The sequence below is a fragment of the Jaculus jaculus genome, chromosome 11 (genome assembly GCF_020740685.1).
Source record: "Jaculus jaculus isolate mJacJac1 chromosome 11, mJacJac1.mat.Y.cur, whole genome shotgun sequence".
Classification (NCBI taxonomy): domain Eukaryota; kingdom Metazoa; phylum Chordata; class Mammalia; order Rodentia; family Dipodidae; genus Jaculus; species Jaculus jaculus.
Genome location: NC_059112.1, coordinates 17,600,596 through 17,622,465, shown reverse-complemented (window position 1 = coordinate 17,622,465; position 21,870 = coordinate 17,600,596). Strand labels below are relative to the sequence as shown.

At 46.0% G+C, this 21,870-nt stretch overlaps 1 protein-coding gene and 1 pseudogene across 4 annotated transcripts in view; both read right to left on the bottom strand.

The window, feature by feature from the left end:
• Tec (tec protein tyrosine kinase) overlaps nt 1-16,086 on the bottom strand; it is a 148,946-nt gene extending 132,860 nt beyond the window's left edge. For 3 of the 4 annotated variants that reach the window (XM_045130227.1, XM_045130230.1, XM_045130232.1), the window contains exon 1: nt 15,977-16,086. The gene's annotated coding sequence lies outside the window, so the exon portion shown is untranslated. Of the gene's footprint in view, nt 1-7,634; nt 7,723-15,976 lie in introns of those variants that run through there. The other variant, XM_045130228.1, reaches the window with a different exon arrangement.
• Nucleotides 2,201-2,678, bottom strand: LOC101604172 (annotated as a pseudogene).
• Nucleotides 16,087-21,870: the final 5,784 nt, after the last annotated feature.

Here is a 21,870-nt window from a genome sequence, read left to right as displayed (position 1 = left end):
GGTAGAGTGAGACCCTACCTTAAAAAAAGAGAGAGAGAGAGAAAAGATTCCTGAAAGGATAAAATCTGAACCTGGCATCCTGGTTGGTTAGCTTAGCTCCTATTCAGAACCTATATATGACCCTAATTTGGATCTCTAGGTGTGTTTTACCCTTTCCTGCTTTCTCATAGGCAGGAGCTCTTCATAATCTCCTCTTTCCTTCTCTCTTTCTTTAATATTTTATTTATTTATCTGGGAAAGAAAGAGGCAGCTAGAGAGAGAGAGAATGGATATACCTCTAGCCACCACAAATGAACGAGACACTTGCACCACCTTGTGCATCTGGCTTTATGTGAGTACTGGGGAACTGAACCTGAGTCATTTGGCTCTGGCAGCAAGCACATCAACTGCTAAGCCATCTCTCCAGTCCCTCTTTTCTTCTCTTAACCTAATAAAGTCTCTCTCTAATCTTGAAAAAGAAAAAGTAAATAATCTAAGCACCCAACAGTTAAAGAGCAACTCAAAATACTAATGTGTATAATCATAATGGCCTATCATGTAGCTATTAAAAATGACAACCAGCTGGCCGTGGTGGCACATGGCTTTAATCCCAGCACTCGGGAGGCAGAGGTAGGAGGATTGTTGAGGCCACCTTGAGTCTACATAGTGAATTCCACGTCAGCCTGAGCTACAGTGAGACCCTACCTCAGGAAAAAAAAAAAAATAATAATAATAATAATAATCATGAGGCCGGGTATGGTAGTACATGCCTTTAATCCCAGCACTCAGGAGGAAGAGGTAGGAGAGTTTGAGGCCACCCTGAGGCTACATAGTGAATTCCAGGTCAGCCTGAACTACAGTGAGACCCTTACCTTGAGAAAAAAAAAAAAAAAAAGGATAATCAGGCTGGAAAGATTGCCTAGTGGTTAAGGCACTTGCCAGCAAAGCCAAAAGGACCCAGGTTTGATTCTCCAAGACCCACGTAAAGCCAGAAACACAGGGTGGTGCATGTGTTCGGAGTTCATTTGCAGTGGCTAGAAGCCCTCCCAGGCTCACTTGCTCTCTCTCTCCCTATCTGCCTTTCTCTCTTTCAAATAAATAAATATTTTTAAACACGGTAATCATTCTATAAGCAAACATCTACATGAAATAATATAATAAACAATATAGTCTCATAGAGTAATTTCAGGCAAATAAAGATTACAGAATTTAGTTATATAAACAGTTGTATCTGATGTTCCTCAGGTTGATTATTTTCTTTTTTTTTAATATTTTTAGTGGGCTGGATAAATGCAGTTAAGCGCTTGCCTATGAAGCCTAAGGACCCCATTCAAGGCTCAATTCCCCAGGATCCACGTTAGCCAGATGCACAAGGTGGCGCATGCATCTGGAGTTCGTTTGTAGTGGCTGGAGGCCCTGGTACACACATCCTCCCTCCCTCTCTCTCTCTCTCTCTCTCTCTATCTCTCACTCGCTCTCTCTCTCTCTGTCTCTTTGTCTGTTGCTCTCAAACAAATAAATAAAAATTAAATTAAATTTAATTTAAAAATTAATATATTTTTATTTATTTATTAGCGAGAGAGAGGACCAGGGCCTCCAGCTGATACAAAGGAACTCCAGACGCATGTGCCACCTTGTGCATCTGGATTACATGGCTCCTGGGGAACTGGACCTGGGTCCTTTGGCTTTGCAGGCAAGGGCCTTAAGTATTAAGCCATCTCCCCAATCCAGGTTAATTATTTTCTTGTTTTTTTATAAATACATATTTAAATTTTATTTCATACAGAAGATCAGAGGTTTGACTGCAATTTAAAATTTTATCACAAAAGTTTGCCATTTTTTCTCAGCTGAACATAATTCACATGCATGAGTTCAAAATGATCAATACTTTTTTACTGACACACTGCACACTACTATAGAGACTTCACCTTTCCATCATGACCTCTGCAACTGTAGGAATGCTTTGTTGTTGTTTTTAATCTTATTTATTTAATTTGCAAGCAGAGAGAGAGAGAGGGAGAAAGAGAGAAAGAACTTGGGCACATCAGGACCTCTAGCTGCTGCAAACTCCAGATACATGTGACATCTTGTGCCTTAACTATGGAGCCACCTCTCCAGCCCTGTAGAAATGTTTTTAGTTTTCAATCTTCCAACAAGCTTTTTCTTCACATAAATGTCATTTTTGAAATAATCTTAAGTGAATACTATGCAAATCAAAAACTCTCACAATACCTTTCTCATTTATTAGCCTTCTTGTATAAGAGGTCAGTAATAGGGACACATTTTAAATAAAAAAACACTGAATTTCATCTGTTTCTCATCAACCCATAAGAGACATGCAGTTATGATTAGATCGGCCATTTCCACTGGTTGGCAGGAAGCTCTTCTACCAGCGGCTCCCATGGTTTCCACTGCAACATTTTTCTTGCCAGACTTAGTTCTTTCTCAGCCTGAAGAATCACTTCTTCTATTTGGCCACCCTGAAGTTGATCTTCTAGTTTTTAAACATCTGATTCCGCTCTAACCATAGCCAGCTTCTCATTTGTAATCTGCTCTGTATATTTCCTGTATGCTGCATTTTTAGGAATTTGAGCAAGAATATCAAGAATCTTTGTGTACAATATTCTGAGTCTATCATGTGGAGTGTCACACACGGCCAATCCCGCCAGCCCAATGGTCTTCTTCAGTACGCCCGCCATGACAGTCCAGGTTAATTATTTTCTGTAAAGGTTCTGAGGATTATTTTGTGTGTATGAGTGTGTGTGTGTGTGTGTGTGTGCACACGTGCTCAGGCGTGCATGAGAGCACATGTGAATGTCATGCAATGTCTGTGAAGGTCAGAGGACAAGATCAGTGTGAGTCATTTCCTTGCTGAAGACAGGTTTCTGTCTGCTCCTAGGAAGATCACACTAACTAGCCCACAAGCTTTGGGATTTTCCTGACTCCACCTCCCAATGCTGTAAACACACTGTGACTAGACAAGTGTGCCAATTTTTGCATCTGACTACATGGGTAAGTGCCTAGCATTGGAACTCAAGTCAGCAGGCTTGCAGAGCAAGTGTCTTTAACCACTAGGCCATCTCCTCAGCCCAATACCAAGAATTTTAAAGAAGTCCAAATGATAACAGAGAAGATGATTCAATAGATTCTAAAATGGTTTGGGGAATTGTTTTCAATTTCTTTGTAAGTTTCAATATTGTTTGTAATATTTAACAATGAATACACAAGGTAAGATTCTTTTTAAAAGATGGCAAGGGAGGCCCAAAGAGCACAGTGTCTAAGAACCCTTGCTGGTCCTTACAAATCAATCCTTGGTTAGGAATTGGGGGAGGCAGGAAGGTGTTATTAGCAACTCTGAGCCCAAACTTCTTCCTACTATTACTCCAGAACTTATCACCAAGGGATCTTATTTTTAATATTTATATATTTATTTGCAAGAGAGAGAGAATGGCATGCCATGGCCTCCTGTCACTGCAACAAACTCCAGACTCATGTACCACTTTATGCATCTGGCTTTATGTGGGTACTGGGGAATTGAACCTGGGTCATCAGGCTTTGTAAGCAAGAACCTTTAACCACTGAGCCATCTCTCCAGCTCCCATCATCAAGGATTGTTTGGTGCAGTATTTCTAGACCTTGTTTAACTATGTGACAAATACACCTTAAAAAATAAATTTAAAAGCCCAGAGACTTAAATGTACATATCTGACCACACTCACACCCTGCTAAGTCTCTTGTTTCCCTGCATAGCTAAAAGATCAAACATTTTTTATTTTAGCTTGGAAGTGAAAAAGGAACCAACTGTCTTCTGTGAAGCAAAAATAATTCCAACAAGGGCTGGAGATGGTTCAGCAGCTTAAGGCCCTTGCTTGCAAGTCTTCCAGCCTGAGTTCAATTTCCCAGTACCCATGAGAGGTGAAACATGAGTCTGTGATCTCAATGTCCCTATCTCAATGGGAGGCAGTGCCAGAGCTCAGAATCTGAAAGCTCAAATACACATGCAGCCGCAAAAATAAATAAATAAATAAACTAAAAAATAAATTTTTTTTAAAAAAAGCAGACTTTGTCTCAAGAAAAAGGGGAGATGAAGAGGTGGCTTAGCAGTTAAGCCACTTGCCAAAGGACCTAGGTTTGATTCCCCAGGACCCATGTAAGCCAGATGCACAAAGTGGCACATGCATCTGGAGTTTGTTTGCAGCAGCTGGAGGTCCTGACACACCATTCTCTATCTACCTCTCTCCCCCTCTCTCTGTGCTTCTTTCCCTCCCTCCCTCTCTCTCTCTCTCTTTCTCTCTCTCTCTCTCTCAAATGAATAAATAATATTTTTATTTATTTATTAGAGACAGAGAAAGAGAGAGAGAGAGTGAAAATGGGCACGCCAGGGCCTCTAGCCACTGCAAATAAACTCCAAACCCATGTGCCACCTTGTGCATCTGGCTTATGTGGGACCTGGAGAATCGAACCTGGGTCCTTTTGCTTTGCAGCCAAGCATCTTAACCACTATGCCATGTCTCCAGTCCAAAAATAAACCTTTAAAAAAAAAAAAAAAGCCCAGGTGTGACAGCACACACCTTTAATCCCAGCACTTAGGAGGCAGAGGTGGAAGGATTGTTATGAGTTCGAGGCCAGCCTGAGCTTGAGACTACATAGTGAATTCCAAGTCAGCCGTGGGCTAGAGCTATAGCCTACAAAAATAAAAAAAAAAAAAAAAATTAAAAAAAAGGTGGAAGGACAAGACAAACACTCCAAAATTGGTCTCTGACACCCACTCATGTAGTGGAATATGCGCCCACACAAACACACATCATACACACACATACATACACAGACACACACACAACTAAAAACAACAACTGTAACGATGGAGAGTAACATGACTGCATGCTTCAATCATGTTGGTAGAAAACAATCACTCCTGTGTAGGAAAAAAAGCAAGCTATAGTTTCAGTTTGGGGACCATCATGGAGATGGCCCAAGCTGTGGCTGAAACTTAGTTCTGGGAGGACAGAGGATGTCTAAGGAAACAGTAACAGAGGACATGACACTGTTCGCTAAAGAGTCATCTTTTCAATTTCCCCCCATGGAATCAGTAGAAATTCACAAAGATGAAAAGTAAAGTGGAGGCTGGGTTTGGGTAGCTCATACCGTTAAACCTAACTCTCTGGAGATGGAGGTAGGAAAATCGCTGTGAGTTTAAGGCCAGCCTGTGCTACAGAGTAAGTTCCAGGTCAGTCAGGGCAAAAGACTCTGCCTCAAAAAGTAAACAGGGCTGGAGAAATGGCTTAGTGGATAAGGCACCTGCCTGCAAAGCCAAAGGACCCAGGTTCGATTCCCCAGTATCTATGTAAAGCCGGAGGCACAAGGTGGTGAATGCATCTGAAGTTCGTTTGCAGTGGCTAGAGGCTCTGGAGTGCCCATTTCTCTGTATCTCCCTCTTTCTGTCAAATAAATAGAAAGTTTTTTTTTTAAAAAGGAGTAAGACATTTGAGGGTCTATAGGATCACGATTTCATATAGAAAATAATCTAAAGTCCATCCCTTTGATACTGTATAGCTAAGCAGTTCAAAAACTCAACTCTGGCAATAAATTACATGTAGGCACAAAAAAAAAAAAAAAAGAATATGTACATGATCCTGAAATCCAGATAAAGGTTTTCCTCCTTCAGAAAAATATACAGTGCTCCAACGAGACAACCTAACCACACACAGTTCCCTCCCTCCTACAAAGCTGTTCTCTTTACCACAAAACCCATGACAATCACAGCGCTGTGTGAAGAGGAAGATATATGGATGGAAAATATTAACCATTACACGTGCCTGTGAGGATTATTTCCAAGTTGTATGAATCCATACACTAGGGAAAACATAAATACTCCATGCTTCCATCTATACAGCCAAAAAGAAAGGGAAGTCGTCGTAACGAGTTTAGACAGCTTGGATAATTATGATCCAATCTTCTTTTCTTTTTGCAGTACTGCGGCTTGAATCTAGGACCTTGTACATGCTAAGCAAGCGCTCCACCACCAAGCTGCATGCTCAGCCCATGACCAAATTTGTTGTTGTTGTTGTTTGTTTGTTTGCTTGCTTTATTTTTTTATTTTTTGGTCTTTTGAGGTAAGGTCTCACTCTAGCCCAGGCTGACCTAGAATTCACTATGGAGTCTCAGGGTGGCCTTGAACTCATGGCAATCCTCCTGCCTCTGCATCCCTAGTGCTGGGATTAAGCCACCACGCCCAGTTTTTAATTTTTTTTTAAGCATTCAACTTTTACTTATTTATTTTTAGAAAGGCAGAGAGAGAGAATGGGCATACCCGGCTTGCGTGGGTAACTGGGGAATCACACCTGGGTCCTTTGGCTTCACAGCCAACGCCTTAACCACTAAGACTTCTCCCCAGCCCTTCAAATCTTTTTAACTGCAAAGTGCCCAAGTTTATCTGGGAAAACTCATTCAGTGCACTGATCAAGAATTTATTCAGGGGGGGAGGGAGGGAATTACCATGGGATATTTTTTTATAATCATGGAAAATGTTAATAAAAAATTAAAAATTAAAAAAAAAGAATTTATTCAGGGCTGGAGAGATGGCTTAGCAGTTAAGCGGGGAAGGGGGAGGGGAGGAGGAGAAGAAAGAGGAGGAGGGAGGAGGAGAAGGAAGAAGAAGAAGGAGAAGAAGGAAGAAGGAGGAGGAGGAGAAGAAGGAGAAGGAAAAAGAAAATTATTTAAAAAAAAGAATTTATTCAGTATTGTGCTTTCCCTGGGCGAGCAAGAAAGGCATGGTGGCAAGAGCCGAAGCAGCTGGTCACGGTGTACCCAGTCGGGAAGCAGAGATCCTTGAATGCTGGTGTTCACACTGCTTTCTCCTTTTATTCAGTCCAGCACAGCCTCCCATGGATTGGCAGCAACCCCTCCCCCCCCCATTTAGTGTGGGTTTTTCCGATTCAATTAATCTCATCTTCAATATCCTTCACTGACAGGCCCAGAGGTTTGTTTCCATGGGGATTCCAAACCCTGTCAAACTGACAACCAAGATTAACCAAAATACCATGTCTCAACTATCAATATATAAATATATATTACAGATAGTGTAATGTATATGATATATATGTATTTTTTCTCTCTTTAGTAAAACAGGTCAGTAGGCATGGTGGTTCACAACTGTACTCCCAACACTGGGAAAGCTAAGGCAAGAGGGGATCTTGAGTTTAAGGCCAGCCTGAGCTAGGCAGAGAAAACCTGTCTCAAAACAAAAAAAGAAGGCTGGGCATGGTTGCACAGGTCTTGGGAGGCAGAAGTAGGAGGATCACTGAGAGTTCGAGGCCACCCTGAGACTCCATAGTGAATTCCAGGTCAGCCTGGGCTAGAGTGAGACACTACCTTGAAAAAAGAAAAGAAAAAAGGAATAACAAAGGGGAAGGTGGCCTACGAAGGCACAGTGGGAGCAAGGAGGAGTCTCCAGGTTTCTCCCTAGCAAGCTGTCAGCTGCTGTGAGAAGCAGCGCGACAGGTCTTTTCTGATCGCTTCTCCTCACTGCCATCCACCAGCCTCAACCACGCCTGGTCCACTGCAGCCACGGCCACTGCGGGTGCTGTCTTCCCGTGGCCCCGCTGCCATGGCGGGTACTGTAGCTGCAGGAGACAAGGTTTGGGAACAAGGCTCACCCTAGCTCCCTCCGGGGAGGCTGGTGCACGCCCCCTTCCTCAGTGTGGCACCACAGAGAACGCTGCGGGCGAATGCGGGAGGTCAGGCTGCTGGGCAAAGCTGGCCTGGAGGCCGACTCGGCTGGTAAACTGGGGCTGGGAAAGTGGGTGAGCCAGTCAGCTCTGCTCTGCCAGCCAGGAACGGGAAGTAGGGCACATTCCAAGAAGGGCATGAGAACAGGAAGAGACGGTTCTGCTGCTGGGAAGGAAGGCAGCTGTGTGGTACCTGGGCTTCCGCAGAAATCACGCCTGCCACTGAGACCACAGAGCCACCATGACGCCAGGTTCACTTTTCAGGCTGAAGAGGCGGACACACGGAAGGACCCTCGCCGTAGCCCGGCACAGTGTCGCGCACGCCTTTAAGCCCAGCTCTGGGGAGGCACAGGAGGGATTGCCAGTGCACTGGAGGCCACCCTGAGACTACATAATGAATTCCAGATCCAAATGGGCTATGGCAAGACCCTACCTCAGGAAAGAAAAAGAAGAAGGAGAAGAAGAAGAAATAGGTCTGGAGATATGGCTTAGTAGTTAAGGCACTTGCCTACAAAGTCTAAGGACCCAGGTTCGATTCCCCAGGGCCCTGGTGCACACATTCTATTTTCCTCTTTCTCTCTCAAATAAATTAATAAAATTTTTTTTCTTTTATTTTTTTTTCTTTTTTTTTTTTTTTTTTTTTTTTTGCTTTTCTGAGGTAGGGTGTCACTCTAGCCCAGGCTGACCTGGAATTCACTATGTGGGTCTCAGGGTGGGCTCGAACTCATGGCGATCCTCCTACCTCTGCCTCCCGAGTGCTGGGAGTAAAGGTGTGCACCACCACGCCCGGATAAATTAATACATTTTTTAAATATAGGCCTAGAGAGATGACTTAGCACTTTAGGTGCTTGCCTGCGAAGCCTAAGTACCTAGGTTCGAGTCCCAGGTCCCACATAAGCCAGATGCACATGGGGGCGCATGCGTCTAGAGTTCATTTGCAGTGGCGAGAGGCCCTGGCGCATCCATTAATTTTCTCTCTCCCTCCCTCCCTCCCTCCTTCCCTCCCTCCCCCCCCCCTCTCTCTCCCTGTGTCTCTATTAAATAAATAAAATAAATCTTTTAAAAAGAATTAGGGGGATTGGAGAGATGGCTTAGCAGTTAAGCTCTTGCCTGTGAAGCCTAAGGACCCTGGTTTGAGGCTCCATTCTCCAGGACCCACATTAGCCTGATGCACAAGGGGGTGCACGCGTCTGGAGTTCGTTTGCAGTGGCTGGAGGCCCTGGAGAGCCTATTCTCTCTCTCTCTCTACCTGCCTCTTTCTCTCTCTGTCTGTTGCTCTCAAATAAATAAATAAAAATGAACAAAAAAAATTTTGAAAGATGTGTGTCATCACAACCTTCTTATTAAAGAAAAAAAAAAAACGAATTAGGGCTGGGGCTGGAGGGATGGTTTAGCGGTTAAGGCACTTGCCTGCAAAGCCCAAGAACCCAGGTTTGATTCCCCAGGACCCACATTAGCCAGATGCACAAGGGGGCAAACATGTCTGGAGTTCCTCTGCAGTGGCTGGAGGCCCTGGCCTGTCCATTCACTCTTTCTCTCTCTCTCTCTCTTTGTCTGTCAAATAAATAAAAGTAAAATATTTTTTAATAAAATAAAATAAATAATTAGGGCTGGAGAGATTGTCTAATGGTTAAGGCACTTGCCTGCAAAGCCAAAGAACCCAGGTTTGATTCCCCAGGCCCCATATAAGCCAGATGCACAAGGTGATGCATGCATCTGGAGTTCGTTTTCAGTGGCTATAAGCCCTGGCACACACATTCATTCTCTCCCTCTCTGCACCTCTCTCTCAAATACCTAAATATATTTTTTAATATTTTTAAAAATTAAAGAAGCTGGGCTGGAGGGATGGCTTAGAGGTTAAGACTCTTGCCTGCAAAGCCAAAGGACCAAGGTTCGATTTTTCCAGTACACACATAAGCCAGATGCACAAGGTGGTGCATGCATCTGGAGTTTGTTTGCAGCGGCTAGAGGCTCTGGCACACCCAGTGTCTGTCTGTCTCTCTCTCTCTCTCTCTCTCTTTCTCTCTGTCAAATTAATTAATTAATTAATTTTTAAAAAATTAAAGAAGCTGAGCCTCTCTTAAAGGTATGACTTTCAGAGCTCAGGCATCTTACCACACATCACCTGTAGAAACAGTGTGAACAAGGCTGAGGACCTCCCAGACCTCCTGTGACCGCTTTGATCAGTTCGTAGTGGACAATTAGAGAGAACAAGAGGCATCTGAGGTCCAAACTATGTTCAGTGAGAGAATTTCAGATACAAGTTGATTAAAAATGTGTACTTGCTCAGGCTAGAAGGATGGCTTAGCAGTTAAGGAGCTTGCCTACAAAGCCTAGGAACCCAGGTTCGATTCCCCAGTACCCACATAAGCCAGATGCACAAGATGGCACGTGCCTCTGGAGTTCATTTACAATTGTTAAAGGCCCTGGCATGCCCATTCTCTCCCTCTCTCTCTTTTTCTGTCTGTCTCTCTCAAATAAATAAGATTTAAAAAAAAAATGTGTACTTGTGGGTACAAGCAGAAAAAAGGGCTACATGCTGCCCCAACCAAACCAGTAGAGACTGGTGAGGAAATCTATATTCCAGGCACTGAGGACAGGTTGAACAAAATCCTCCACTCTCTCCCTGCCAAAATTCCAGTGAGAGAACAGGGAAGGAAACTTTTTTCCTTAATGTATAAACCAGTACAGGCAAAGAGAATGAAAGAAAAAAGAATAGTCATATTTTGGTAGGGTAAGAAGATAACAACATATGATTTATACTGTGAAATATCCAAAGGACTAAGTAATTGAAGGCAATTCATTATTTAAAAAGAAGTAGAAGCCGGGTGTGGGGGGCACACTCCTTTCATTCCAGAACTCAGAAGCAGAAGTAGGAGGATGGCTGTAAGTTCAAGGCTACCCTAAGACTATACATAGTGAATTCCAGGTCAGCCTAGGCTAGAGCAAGACCCTACCTCAGAGGAAAATGAAATAGGAGAGCCAGCGCACACACCTTTAATCCCAGCACTTGGGAGGCTGAGATAGAAGGACCTCTATGAGTTTGAGGCCAGCCTGAGACTACATAGTAAATTCCTGGTTGCTATAGAAAGAGTCTATCACAAATAAATAAATAAATAAATAAATAAGGAAGAGGAAGAGGTGAATGGGCTTAAAAGCAAAGGATTAGGGGCTCAAGAGATGGCTCAGCAGCCAAGGCACTTGGCTGCAAAATCTAAAGATCAGAGTTCAATTCCCCAACACCCAAGAAAAGCCAGATACACAAAAGTGGTACATGCATCTGAAGTTCATTTGCAGCAGCTAGAGGCCCTGGCATGCCCTTTCTCTCTCCTTTCTCTCTTTCTACTTGAATACAAACTTAGATGTTTGAGGTAGGGTCTCGATCTAGCCCAGGCTGACCTGAAATGCACTATGTAGTCTCAGACTGGCCTCAAACTCACAGTGGCCTATATGAGTTACAAGCAAGAGGTCAGGAATCAAACCAGTTGCGAATTTCTCAACAGCAACACCACGAGCAGGCAGTGGAACAATGTCTTCAAACATTCCATCTAAGAATTCCACACTCAGTCAAGCTCCAAACTGGAAGTATAAAATGGGTGTTCTCAGGCATTCTTGGTCTCAGACATACAGACATCCCATGCACACTCTTCCAGGAAGCTCTTGAAGAAAACAAGGGAGTTCACCAAAACAGAGGACAGAATACGGTTATCAGGAGATCTGACCTAGGAAAAGGTGATGGGACTCCTGGCATGCCAGCTGTACCCTGTATGTAGATGGCAAAGCCACCAGACTGCAGCAAGCCAGGAGGCTCAGAACCAGCTTCCTGGGAAAAATGGAATTGACAGAAGGCCTGAGACATCTGAGGAAACATACAGGAGATGAGCCAAGAGTTATAGGTTGAATTGGGTTGGAGAGATGGCTTAGTGGTTAAGGTGCTTGCCTGAGAAGCCTAAGGACCCAGGCTCGAGTTCTCAGGACCCACATAAGCCACATGCACAAGGTGGCGCATGTGTCTAGAGTTTGCAGTGCCCTGGCATGTCCATTTTCTTTCTCTCTCTCTCTCTTATAAATAAACAATAAAATATTTTTTAAAAGAGTTATAGTCTAATTAATGAGTACAAATGGACCAAGTCAAAACACTATTAACTCCAAGGAAAACAGAAAGTTGTGCTTGGATTAGTTGTGAATATTAATCGTGTTTTTTTTAATATTTTTATGGATTATGTATTTGCAAGGAGAGCAAGAGAGGGGGAATGGGTGGACCAGGGCCTGCCACTGCAAAACTAACTTCAAATTCTTGCACCCCCTTTTTTTTTTTCTTGGTTGTTTGAGATAGGGTCTCACGCTGACCCAGGCTGACCTGGAATTAACTATGTAATCTCAGGATGGCCTCGAATTCATGGCAATCCTCCTACCTCTGCCTCCTGAGTGCTGGGATTAAAGGTATGTACCACCACGTCTAGCTTCTTGCACCACTTTGTGTATCTGGCTTTATGTGGGTACTGAGGAATCAAACCTGGGCCATCAGGTTTTCCAAGCAAGGTCCTTTAACCACTGATCCATCTCTCCTGCCCAAGATCGTGTTTTATCAATTGTAAGGATGGGAAAGTAGGGAAGATGTGCTCACATTAGGACTGAGTGGAAAAAGGACTAAGTCACCCTCTTCCATGGTGGGAAATCAACAGATAATGCTTGTAACTAAAATCTCAACAAGTGCCAACTACAGGCAATAAATCCCAAAGAATGATAAGTCATTTCTGGAAGGGAGAAATGCAACTTGGATTAACAGTTCAAAACCAAAAAAGCAATACAAAACCCACACTGGATTCTATGCCCACGTATACTTACATGTGTTTGTTCTCTGTTTCCCTAGTGGCACCCTGTTTTGCAAAATTCCTTCCTTGTTGCCTCCAAACAAAAGAAAATGTAATTTTCGACATCTATACCACAGTAGCTTTGGTCATCTGAGCTGGAAGCACTCAGACGTGCAGGGGAAGTAAATCATTATAATCCATTCCCAGAGAGGACTGGTCGAGCCAGAGCAGAGATACAAAGACAAGCCGGGCAGAGGCAAGTTCCAAGGGACAGGCAACCAGTGCGACGCTCTCCTCTAGGTTGTTTGTGGTGGCTGCTTTCAACGCAGCTCTTGTAACGTCATCGCCACGTGGAAGAAGATAATTTACAACTGCCGGCGTGCGCAAACAAATTTCACTCCTTGATTTTAAAATTAAGATATCTTCATTTATGACAGGGAGTGGGGGAGGAACGAATGGACACACCAGGACTTGCAGCCATTGCAAATGACCTCCAAACAAATGCACCACCACGTGCACCTGGCTTACACGCGTTCTAGGGAATGGAACCTGGATCTTCGGCTTTGCAGGCAAACACCTTAACCACTAACCCGACTCTCCAGCCACCAACCCCCCCCCCCCCCACACACACCTTTTTTTTTAATATAGTCTCAGGCTGGCCTTGAACTCACAGTGATCCTCCTACCCCTGCCTACCCAGTGCTAGGATTAAAGGCATGTGCCTCCACACCCTGCTAATTTCACTCCTTTCTAACGGAACTGCATGGCCAATTTAGGACCCTAATCCAACCAAAACAGCTGCTCCCCCAGACTGTTGATGTGGGTTGGACTGCAGATACGCCACTCTGTAGACTGGACGAGGAGAGAACATCGTGATAGCATGGTGACAGTGTCATCACCAGAAACTGACTGTATCCAAAGGGGAGAACCCCCAAACCAGGCTGAGTCACAACCTCTACTGACTCTGTGGACAACAGGCGATTCTCCAAGGTGGGGGGGAGGGGTACCTAGGGAGAAGTAAGGTGGAAGTCAAGATCTGAAGAGCAGGAGCAGAGAGGGGAAGCACCAACCTGCCCAGCCTGGAGAACCTGTAAGCAGAGGTGTGGTCAGAGGCCTAAGGACCAGGCTCTGGAGCAAGGCAAGGAGGCCAGTCATTCTTCTCCAAGCACCAAAGTAGATTACTCCCTGCCCACAGCCCCCACAGCCTCCTGGTAACAGGCAGCTGTGGGAAGGGAGGGGCCTGGAGAGATTGCTCAGTGGTTAAGGCGCTTGCCTGCAAAGCCTAACAACCCCAGGTTCGATGTCCCCAGTACCCATGTAAAGCCAGATGTACAAAAGAGCACACGCATATGGAGTTTGTTTTCAGAGGCTGGAGGCCCTGACATACCCATTCTCTCCGTCTGTCTCTTCATCTCTCTCTCTCTCTCTGCTCATAAATTTAAAAAAAAAAAATTAAAAGCAAAAAAGAGTCAACTTCAAAAAGAACGGTTACCATCCACCCAGGTTTTAGAAGTTTGATAGCCCCTGCCCTTGAATGCTTAGCTTCTGAGAGAACAAGATCGGCTTCACGAATAATAAAGAAGTCAGCGGCTTGGCAGTGGACAGGCCAATTCTGGGCCAAGGACACATGTGGGGCAAAGGTATTGCCAACGAGAGCACATCTCTGATTTGTGTGTTTACAACACCTGCCCTAAGAAACTCCACAGACCAGTATGTACACACCCTTGTGGGAAGTATGCAGGGCGTTAGCATAAATACACCACAGTACACTATAGTTGAGAAGAGTAAGAACAGCATCACAGTCAGTGTGGAGAAAGATTAAGTTTTTTTTTTTTAGGCAGGGTGCCTCTCTAGTCCAGTAGCCTAGGCTGGCCTTGAACTCAGTGATCCTCCTACCTCTTCCTCCCCCAGGGCTGGGGTTAAAGGTGTGCGCCACCACGCCAGGTGAAAGAATATTATTATTTTTATTAATTGGGAAAGAGAGAGCGGAGGAGGGGAGAATGGGCATGCCAGGGCCTCCAGCCACTACAAACCAACTCCAGACGCAGGTGCCACCTTGTGAATCTGACTTACGCGGGTCTGGGGGAATCCAACCTGGGTTCTTTGGCTTTGCAGGCAAGCGTCTTAACCACTAAGCCATCCTTCCAGCCCAAGATAAGGTTTTGTAAACACTTAAAATGTAACTGAACAAAAAGAAAAGTGCTCAAATATTTAATGTGGAAAATGATCCACACTTTTCTTTTCCCCATAGAAATGGCGGTACTGGGCTGGAAAGCTGGCTTAGTGATTAAGGTGCTTGCCTTGCCTGGGAAGTATGACTACCCGATACCCACACACGTCAAGCCAGAGCACAAGGTGGCTCTTGTATCTGGACTTTGTTTGCAGCGACTAGAGGCCCTGGCATGCGCATTTTCTCTCTCTCTTGGTTCTTCCTCTCAAATAAGTAAATAAATATATATATTTTTAAATGAAATGATGGCATTCCGGTACCATATGTTGTGACTCTTCTGGACTAAGGAGTTACCAGTGTCAAAAATTAACCTGCTAAATCCCAAAATTTACTTGGGAGGCCTGTGGAAGTGTAGCTGTTCCTCCTACTCCCAACCCCAGCTCTATAGGAAAGAATTTTCTAGAAAAGAATAAACTGTCAGAAATTCCTAAGAGGAAAATGAGCACTCACTGGAAAAAAAAAAATATATATATATATGGCATATGCACAAAACATGTAACTATTTGGATATCCTTCAAACCCGCTTAACCACCAGCCATCCTATTACTCCAGTTTAACACTGATTTCGACTCAATTCCGTGGCCCCAGTTTCCAGCATGACAAGGGAGGAGATTGCTCCCCAAACCAATACACAGGAATATGCCTGATATAAGTCCGTGAAAGAAGAGAGTCGAAAAGGAAATTTAGGATCCAGGGGGGCTCCCCGGCACAGGGTCCTAGTATTCCCAAGCCCCATCCAGGCACCACTTCCCATGAAGAGGAGAGAGAAAATACACTTGATGGGGCGAGGCGCTGGGACACAGGCCACCAAGTGACCATCTTCGCGGATTCTTCCAACCTTCAATCAAAATGCCACTCATCTGCGACGTGAACTCAACCACGCCGGGCGGCGTCAGCCCAGAAAACTCAAGGGGGAAAGTGGGGCTCCGATCCGAAGCCCTAGAAGATGGAGAGTCTGCTGCAACCCACCAGAAAGGTGCGGCCACGCCGCGACGCGCACCTGCCCTTCTTCCAGGACCAACGACGACGGATCCAGCCACCCGGCGTGGAGAGCCCGCGGGCTCCTGCTCCGCCACGCGAAATGGGAGAGTCCCCCGGGGGTCAGTCCCTGAGCATGTGGAAGCCACCTCGTCTGTGGGTACCCTCCCCCCGACACACACACACACACACACCCGACGCTCCCCGCTCGCGAGTCCCACGGTTCCGGGTCAGCGCTGGATGCCTTACCTAGGTAGCCGGAGCGCGCGCAGAGCCGGCCGGGGAACCCAGAGAGGTCTGGCGGGATCTGGACACTGCTGCGCGCCTTCTACGCGCCCGTGGCCACGCCCACCGGTCCCCTACGCCCCGCCCCTCATGTGGCCACGCCCTCACCTCCCCTAGTAGCCACGCCCCGTAAGGCCAGACGCCAAGCCACGCTTGTGGCCACGCCCCTATTGGCCTCCCGATGCCCCGCCCCGCTGTGGCCACGCCCCCAGGACTCGCCCCAGTAGCCGCGCCTTTATCGGCATCTGCTGCCACGCCCCGCCCGTGGCCACGCCCCTCCGACGTAGCGCCACGCCTCCACGGCTCGCCGCAGTAGCCACGCCCTCCTCAGCCTCAAGTGCCCCGCCCCCGCCTGTAGCCACGCCCATCCGCCATATCGCCACGCCCCACTCGTAGCCACGCCCCCGGCGCCTAGCTGCGGGCAGCCGCCCGAGCCAGCTGTGTGGGGCCCTCTGCCACCTCCCTGCGGCGATTTCAGGGCAAAGGCCCGCAGAGGTGAGAAGCGGGTACCACCGTCTAAGGGCTCCAGCTTCACACAGCGCCCCACTGGGCACCTAGACGCGGCCTGGGGTCTCCCTGGGTCCGGCCTTCCCATCCCCAGGGAGTCATCCGGTTGGGACATCCATCCGCGGCGGGCAGAACCTCGAGCACCCGTGGCACCTGATTGGGACTGGGTGCCAAGCTCCGCTTCCGCCAAGCCGTGATGGGTCAGCCGGATGACTTGCAAGTAAAGAGAGGTGTAAGAGAGCATGAGCATTCTTACTTGGCAGCTGTGGTCTGGCGATCAGTAGCTGCTTGCTTTGGGCAGGACATTGTAATCCATTTGTCTCGGTGCCCACCGCTCTCTGCTCAGGGGTCTGTCTTACTCTTTCCCGCTCATGTCATGCACTGATGATAATTTTCAGTCCCTGACTTGTTACTTTGGACTTGCAGAATGAAAAAGGAATACTAAAACAATATCAATGTAAGCCTCGTAAAGAAGAAACCAACATTAACGCTGGGTGCTATGGCTTATGCCCTGTAATTGCAGCACCTAGGAGGTTGAGGATTGCCAGGCATTTGAGACCAGCCTTGGGCTACAGAGTGAGTTCCAAGACAGCCTGGACTACAGTGTGAAACCCTGTCTCAAAAAAAAAAAAAAAAAAAAAAAAAGCTGGGAAATGGCTCAACCGTTAAAGTGCTTGCCTGCAAAGCCTAACAACCTAAGTTCTGTTCCGTACTACCCATGCAAAATCAGATGCACACAGTGGGGCATGCATTTGAAGTTTGTTTACAGTGGCTAGAGGCACTGGCACACCCATTCTCTTTGCAAATAAACAAATTTATAAAAGAAAAAGAAGGGCTGGAGGGATGGCTTAGCAGTTAAGATGTTTGCCTGCAAAGCCAAAGGACCCAGGCTCGATTCTCCAGGACCCAGGTTTACCAGATGTACAAGGGGGGAGGTACAACCACCCGGAGTTCGTTTGCAGTGGCTGGAGGCTCTGGCGTGCCCTCCTCAAATAAATAAATAAAAAGAAATATTAAAAAAGAAAAAGAAAAAAGTCTGGATTGGTTAAGGTGCTTCCCTGTGAAGCCTAAGGACACAGGTTCATTTCCCTAGTGCCCATGTAAGCCAAATGCACGAGGTGGCACATGTGTCTGGAGTTCATTTGCAGTGGCTGGAGGCCCTGGAGTACCCATTCTCTCTATCTGCCTCTCCCCTCCCTTCTCAAATAAATGAGGAAAAGGAGATGAGGAGAAGCCAATATTAATTCTAAATTTTAGTTTGTAATACAATTATAATAAAGGCGATGCAAACATCCAGCTAGTGAACACGTCTCCTCAGATATGTGCCGAGCCTTCCCCCCATCCCTGTGGCTCCTTTTTTGACTCCAGTCCCTCTCTAGCAGCCTCATCCTCTCTGAGGCGTCCCTGTGGTATTCATCTTCCCACAAATGTACAACATCCTCGGACAACTTCATGAAATTCCTGAAACTTCGTGAAATGCCGCTGAGGTCCCCAAGGAGCTCAGATGAAGCCGGGGTTTTCTTGCTCCTTGCCTGGGTCAACACTGAGACATGTTCCCTCACCGATAAGCTACTCAACCAAGGCCTGCATTACGGACTTCCTTCTCTACCTGGCTTGACTTCACCACTTGGGTTCACTGGGATCCTCTCCCACATGAACCATCTGTACTAAAATCTTCGTCTTTTTATTTATCAGAGAAAGAGGGAGAGAGAGAGAGAGAATGGACGTGGCAGGGCTTCCAGCCAACTACAAACGAAATCCAGGGCCCCTTGTGCATCTGGGTAACGTGGGTTCTGGGGAACCGAACCTGGGTCCTTTGGCTTTGCAGGCAAACGTCTTAACTGCTAAGCCATACCTCCAGTCCTTTGTCTTTGATCTGATGATCATTCATGGTAGTGAGGACTTCCCTCCCAGGGCAGAGAGATGAGCATGGGGTCTAAAAACATAGCCACAGCCAGGGGAAAGAAAGGATTGGGTGTGTTTCCAGCCAGTTGGTTGAGTTTTTGTGTTTGTTTTTTGTTTTTGTTTTTGTTTTTTAAGGTAGTCTCTCACTCCAGCCCAGGCTGACCTGAATTCACTCTGTAGTCTCAGGCTGGCCTCAATTTTATAGCTATCCTCCTGCCTCTGCCTCCCCAGTTGAGGGTTTTAGATGGAGAGATGTCATGGTCAACTTCAAACCTAGTGTGAAGGGTGGAAGCAGAGACGTGTGTGACCCTAGATCCCCTTCATGAGACCCTACCTCGAAAAACAAAACAACAATAAAATATATGTGTGTGTGTGTGTGTGTGTGTGTGTGTTTATTCATTTATTTATTTGCAAGGAGAGAGAGGGAGAATGGGCACTCCAGAGCCTCTTGCCAATGCAAACAAACTGCAGATACATGAGCCATTTTGTGCATCTGGCTTTATGTGAATACTGGGAAATTGAACCCAGGCCATCAGGCTTTGCAAGCAAGTACCTTTAATCACTGATTCATCTCTCCAGCCCTCTCATTTCAGTTCTTTAAGCCATCCAAGGTTGTGGCTTTTTTAGGGGGGGAGGTAATTTATTTATTTACTAGAGAGAGACAGAGAGGGAGAGAGAAGGAAAGAGGTAGAGAGAGAATGGGCAAGCCAGAGCCTTCTGCTGCTTCAAACGAACTCCAGACACACATGCCACCTTGTGCAGCTGGCTGACGTGGATCCTGAGGAATCAAACCTAGGTCCTTTGGCTTTGCAAGCAAGTGCCTATACCGCCAAGCCATTTCTCCAGCGCGGTTGTGGCATTTTGTGGTGCCAGCTATTAGCAGCGTGATATAACTGCCCTCAACAGACAGGGACAAGCTGATGTGTTTCTGGTGTCCTGAGCAGACAAGCATGCAAGGTTCTTAGTATGCTGCTTTCAAGGCTTCTGTAGAACCGAGGTTCCCACGGCCACAATGCCTCCATACTGGCTTCTCCATCATCCCTGCCTCACTCTCCACTGGGTCTCTCCTGTCACCTTTTATGCTGTCAGCTTCTTAGGGAAAGCCCAAACTAAGACAAAAGATGTCTCTGGGAAGTGGAGAGATGGCTTAGCTGTAAAGCTTCTTGCCTGCAAAGCCTAAGGGCCCAGGTTTCACTCTCCCCATCCCACCTAAGCCGGAGACACAAAGGTGAGGCAAGCGCAAGGTTGCACATGCCCACTAGGTGGCGCAAGCGTCTGAAATGAGATTGCAGTGGCTGAGTCCCTGGTATGCCAATTCTCTCTCACACACACACTCTCTAAAATAAAAACATTTTTAAAAAAAATAAAAACAAAAAGGGGCTAAAGGGATGGCTTAGTGGTTAAGGCGTTTGTCTGCAAAGCCAACGGGCCCAGCTTCGATTCCCCAGGACCTACGTAAGCCACGTGCACAAGGTGGCCCATGTGTCTGGAGTTCGTTTGCAGTGGCTAGAGGCCCTGGCGTGCCCATTCTCTCTCTCTTTCTCTCTAGCTGCCTCCTCTCTCTCAAAGAAATAAATAAAATATAAGATTAGCATGTGGAGCTGGAAGGAGTTCTAGGAATGACAGCTCTCAGTATGGCACTTAAGCAGCAGCCAGGGTGTGTGCCTATGGCTCCTCCAAATGAACTCAGAGATGCACCAAGCCTCCATCCCTGTCCCAGCCTTGCCCAACACATCACCAGATCAAGGAGAAGTAAGGGGAATGAGACAACATTTGCCCAAGAGCCAGGCCCGAGGCCATCTCCAAAGGTCCTGGAACTGCGCAAGCCTGTGATGTTTCTGTGAGTCCATGAACACTATAGATTGATTTCCTGCTAGTAAGTGGATGAAGCTCAAAGCTGATGATATTTGGCTTTAAAAAGTAAGAACTAGGGACTGGAGAGATGGCTCAACAGTTAAGGCATCTGCCTGTCAAGCCTACGTAATGCCAGATACACAAGGTAGTGCACGCATCTGGAGTTTGTTTGCAGCGACTGGAGGCACTGGCGCACCCTTTCTCTCTCTCCCTCCTTCTTTCCCTCTCTCTCTCTCTCTCTCTCTCTCTCTCTCTCTTTCCCTCTCCAGGGTATGCTGACACACTCCTTTAATCCCAGAACTTGGAAGGCAGAGGTAGAAGGATCACTGTGAGTTGGAGGTCACCCTGAGACTCCATAGTGGATTCCAGGTCAGCCTGAGCTAGAGTGAGACCCTGCCTTGAAAAAAATATTAAATAAATAAAAAGTAAGAAAAACAACATGGCTTACACTCTGCTGTCCTGGACTGATTACAAGTAGATGAAAAACATGGAGGGCCTTGTATACTCATACTTCCAGAAGTTTGCACCCAGAGATGCTCAGCCAAATAAATTCCTAATTGAAGAGATTTTTCTATCATCTGAATCATAATAGAAGAAAGTTCTGCCTCTTCTGATCCATTTTTGCCCAGGACTAATTTCAACACAAAGAAATAAAGGATTTCTGAGCCTTTTCTTTTTCTTCTTCTTTTTTATTTATTTTGTTTTTTATTTTTTGGTTTTCCAAGGTAAGGTCTCACTCTAGTCCAGGCTGACCTGGAATTCACTATGTAGTCTCAGGGTGGCCTCAAACTCATGGCAATCCACCTACCTCTGCCTCCCGAGTGCTGGGATTAAAGGTGGGTGCCACTACGCCAGGCTTGAGCATTTTCTTTAGTTGTGGCAGTGTTTTGTTGTTGCTGTTTTAATGGTGGTTTTTCTAATACTGCATGCTATTTCCTGTCATCGGTTGCTCACTATGATGGTCCAAAGCAAAAGAGACATTTCATTCAGCATACTTTTTGGCTTCTGGACAATAATGTTAACAAAGCCCATAGGAAAATTGGTCTGCCAGCCATGTTGTGATTATTAGGAAGTACGCTATAACTGGTAACAGCTCTCTTGATCGTTTTATTATTGTTGTTGTTATGTGTGTGGTGTGGGTGTAGATGGGCACATGCATGCCCCAGCACAAGTGGACATCTGAGGACAACCTGAGGGCATCTGTTCTCTCTATTCATGGTGCCTGTGTTTTTCTGCCCCAGTCTAGCTGGCCCACAAGTTTCCAGATTGTCCTGGGTTCCCTTCCCATTGCTCAAGGCATGTTCAGATCACAGATACATGTGCCACTTTGTGTCCAGCTTTTTTTTTTTTAATTTTTATTTATTTGAGAGTGACAGACACAGAGAGAAAGACAGATAGAGGGAGAGAGAGAATGGGCACGCCAGGGCTTCCAGCCTCAGCCCTTTTTTTTTTTTTTAACAAGTAGCAATTGGGCTGGAGAGATGGCTCAGTGGTTGAGGCATTTGCTTGCAAAGCCTGGTGTCCTGGGTTTCATTCCCCAGGACCCACATAAAGCCCGATGCATAAAGTGGCCCATGCATCTCAAATGTATG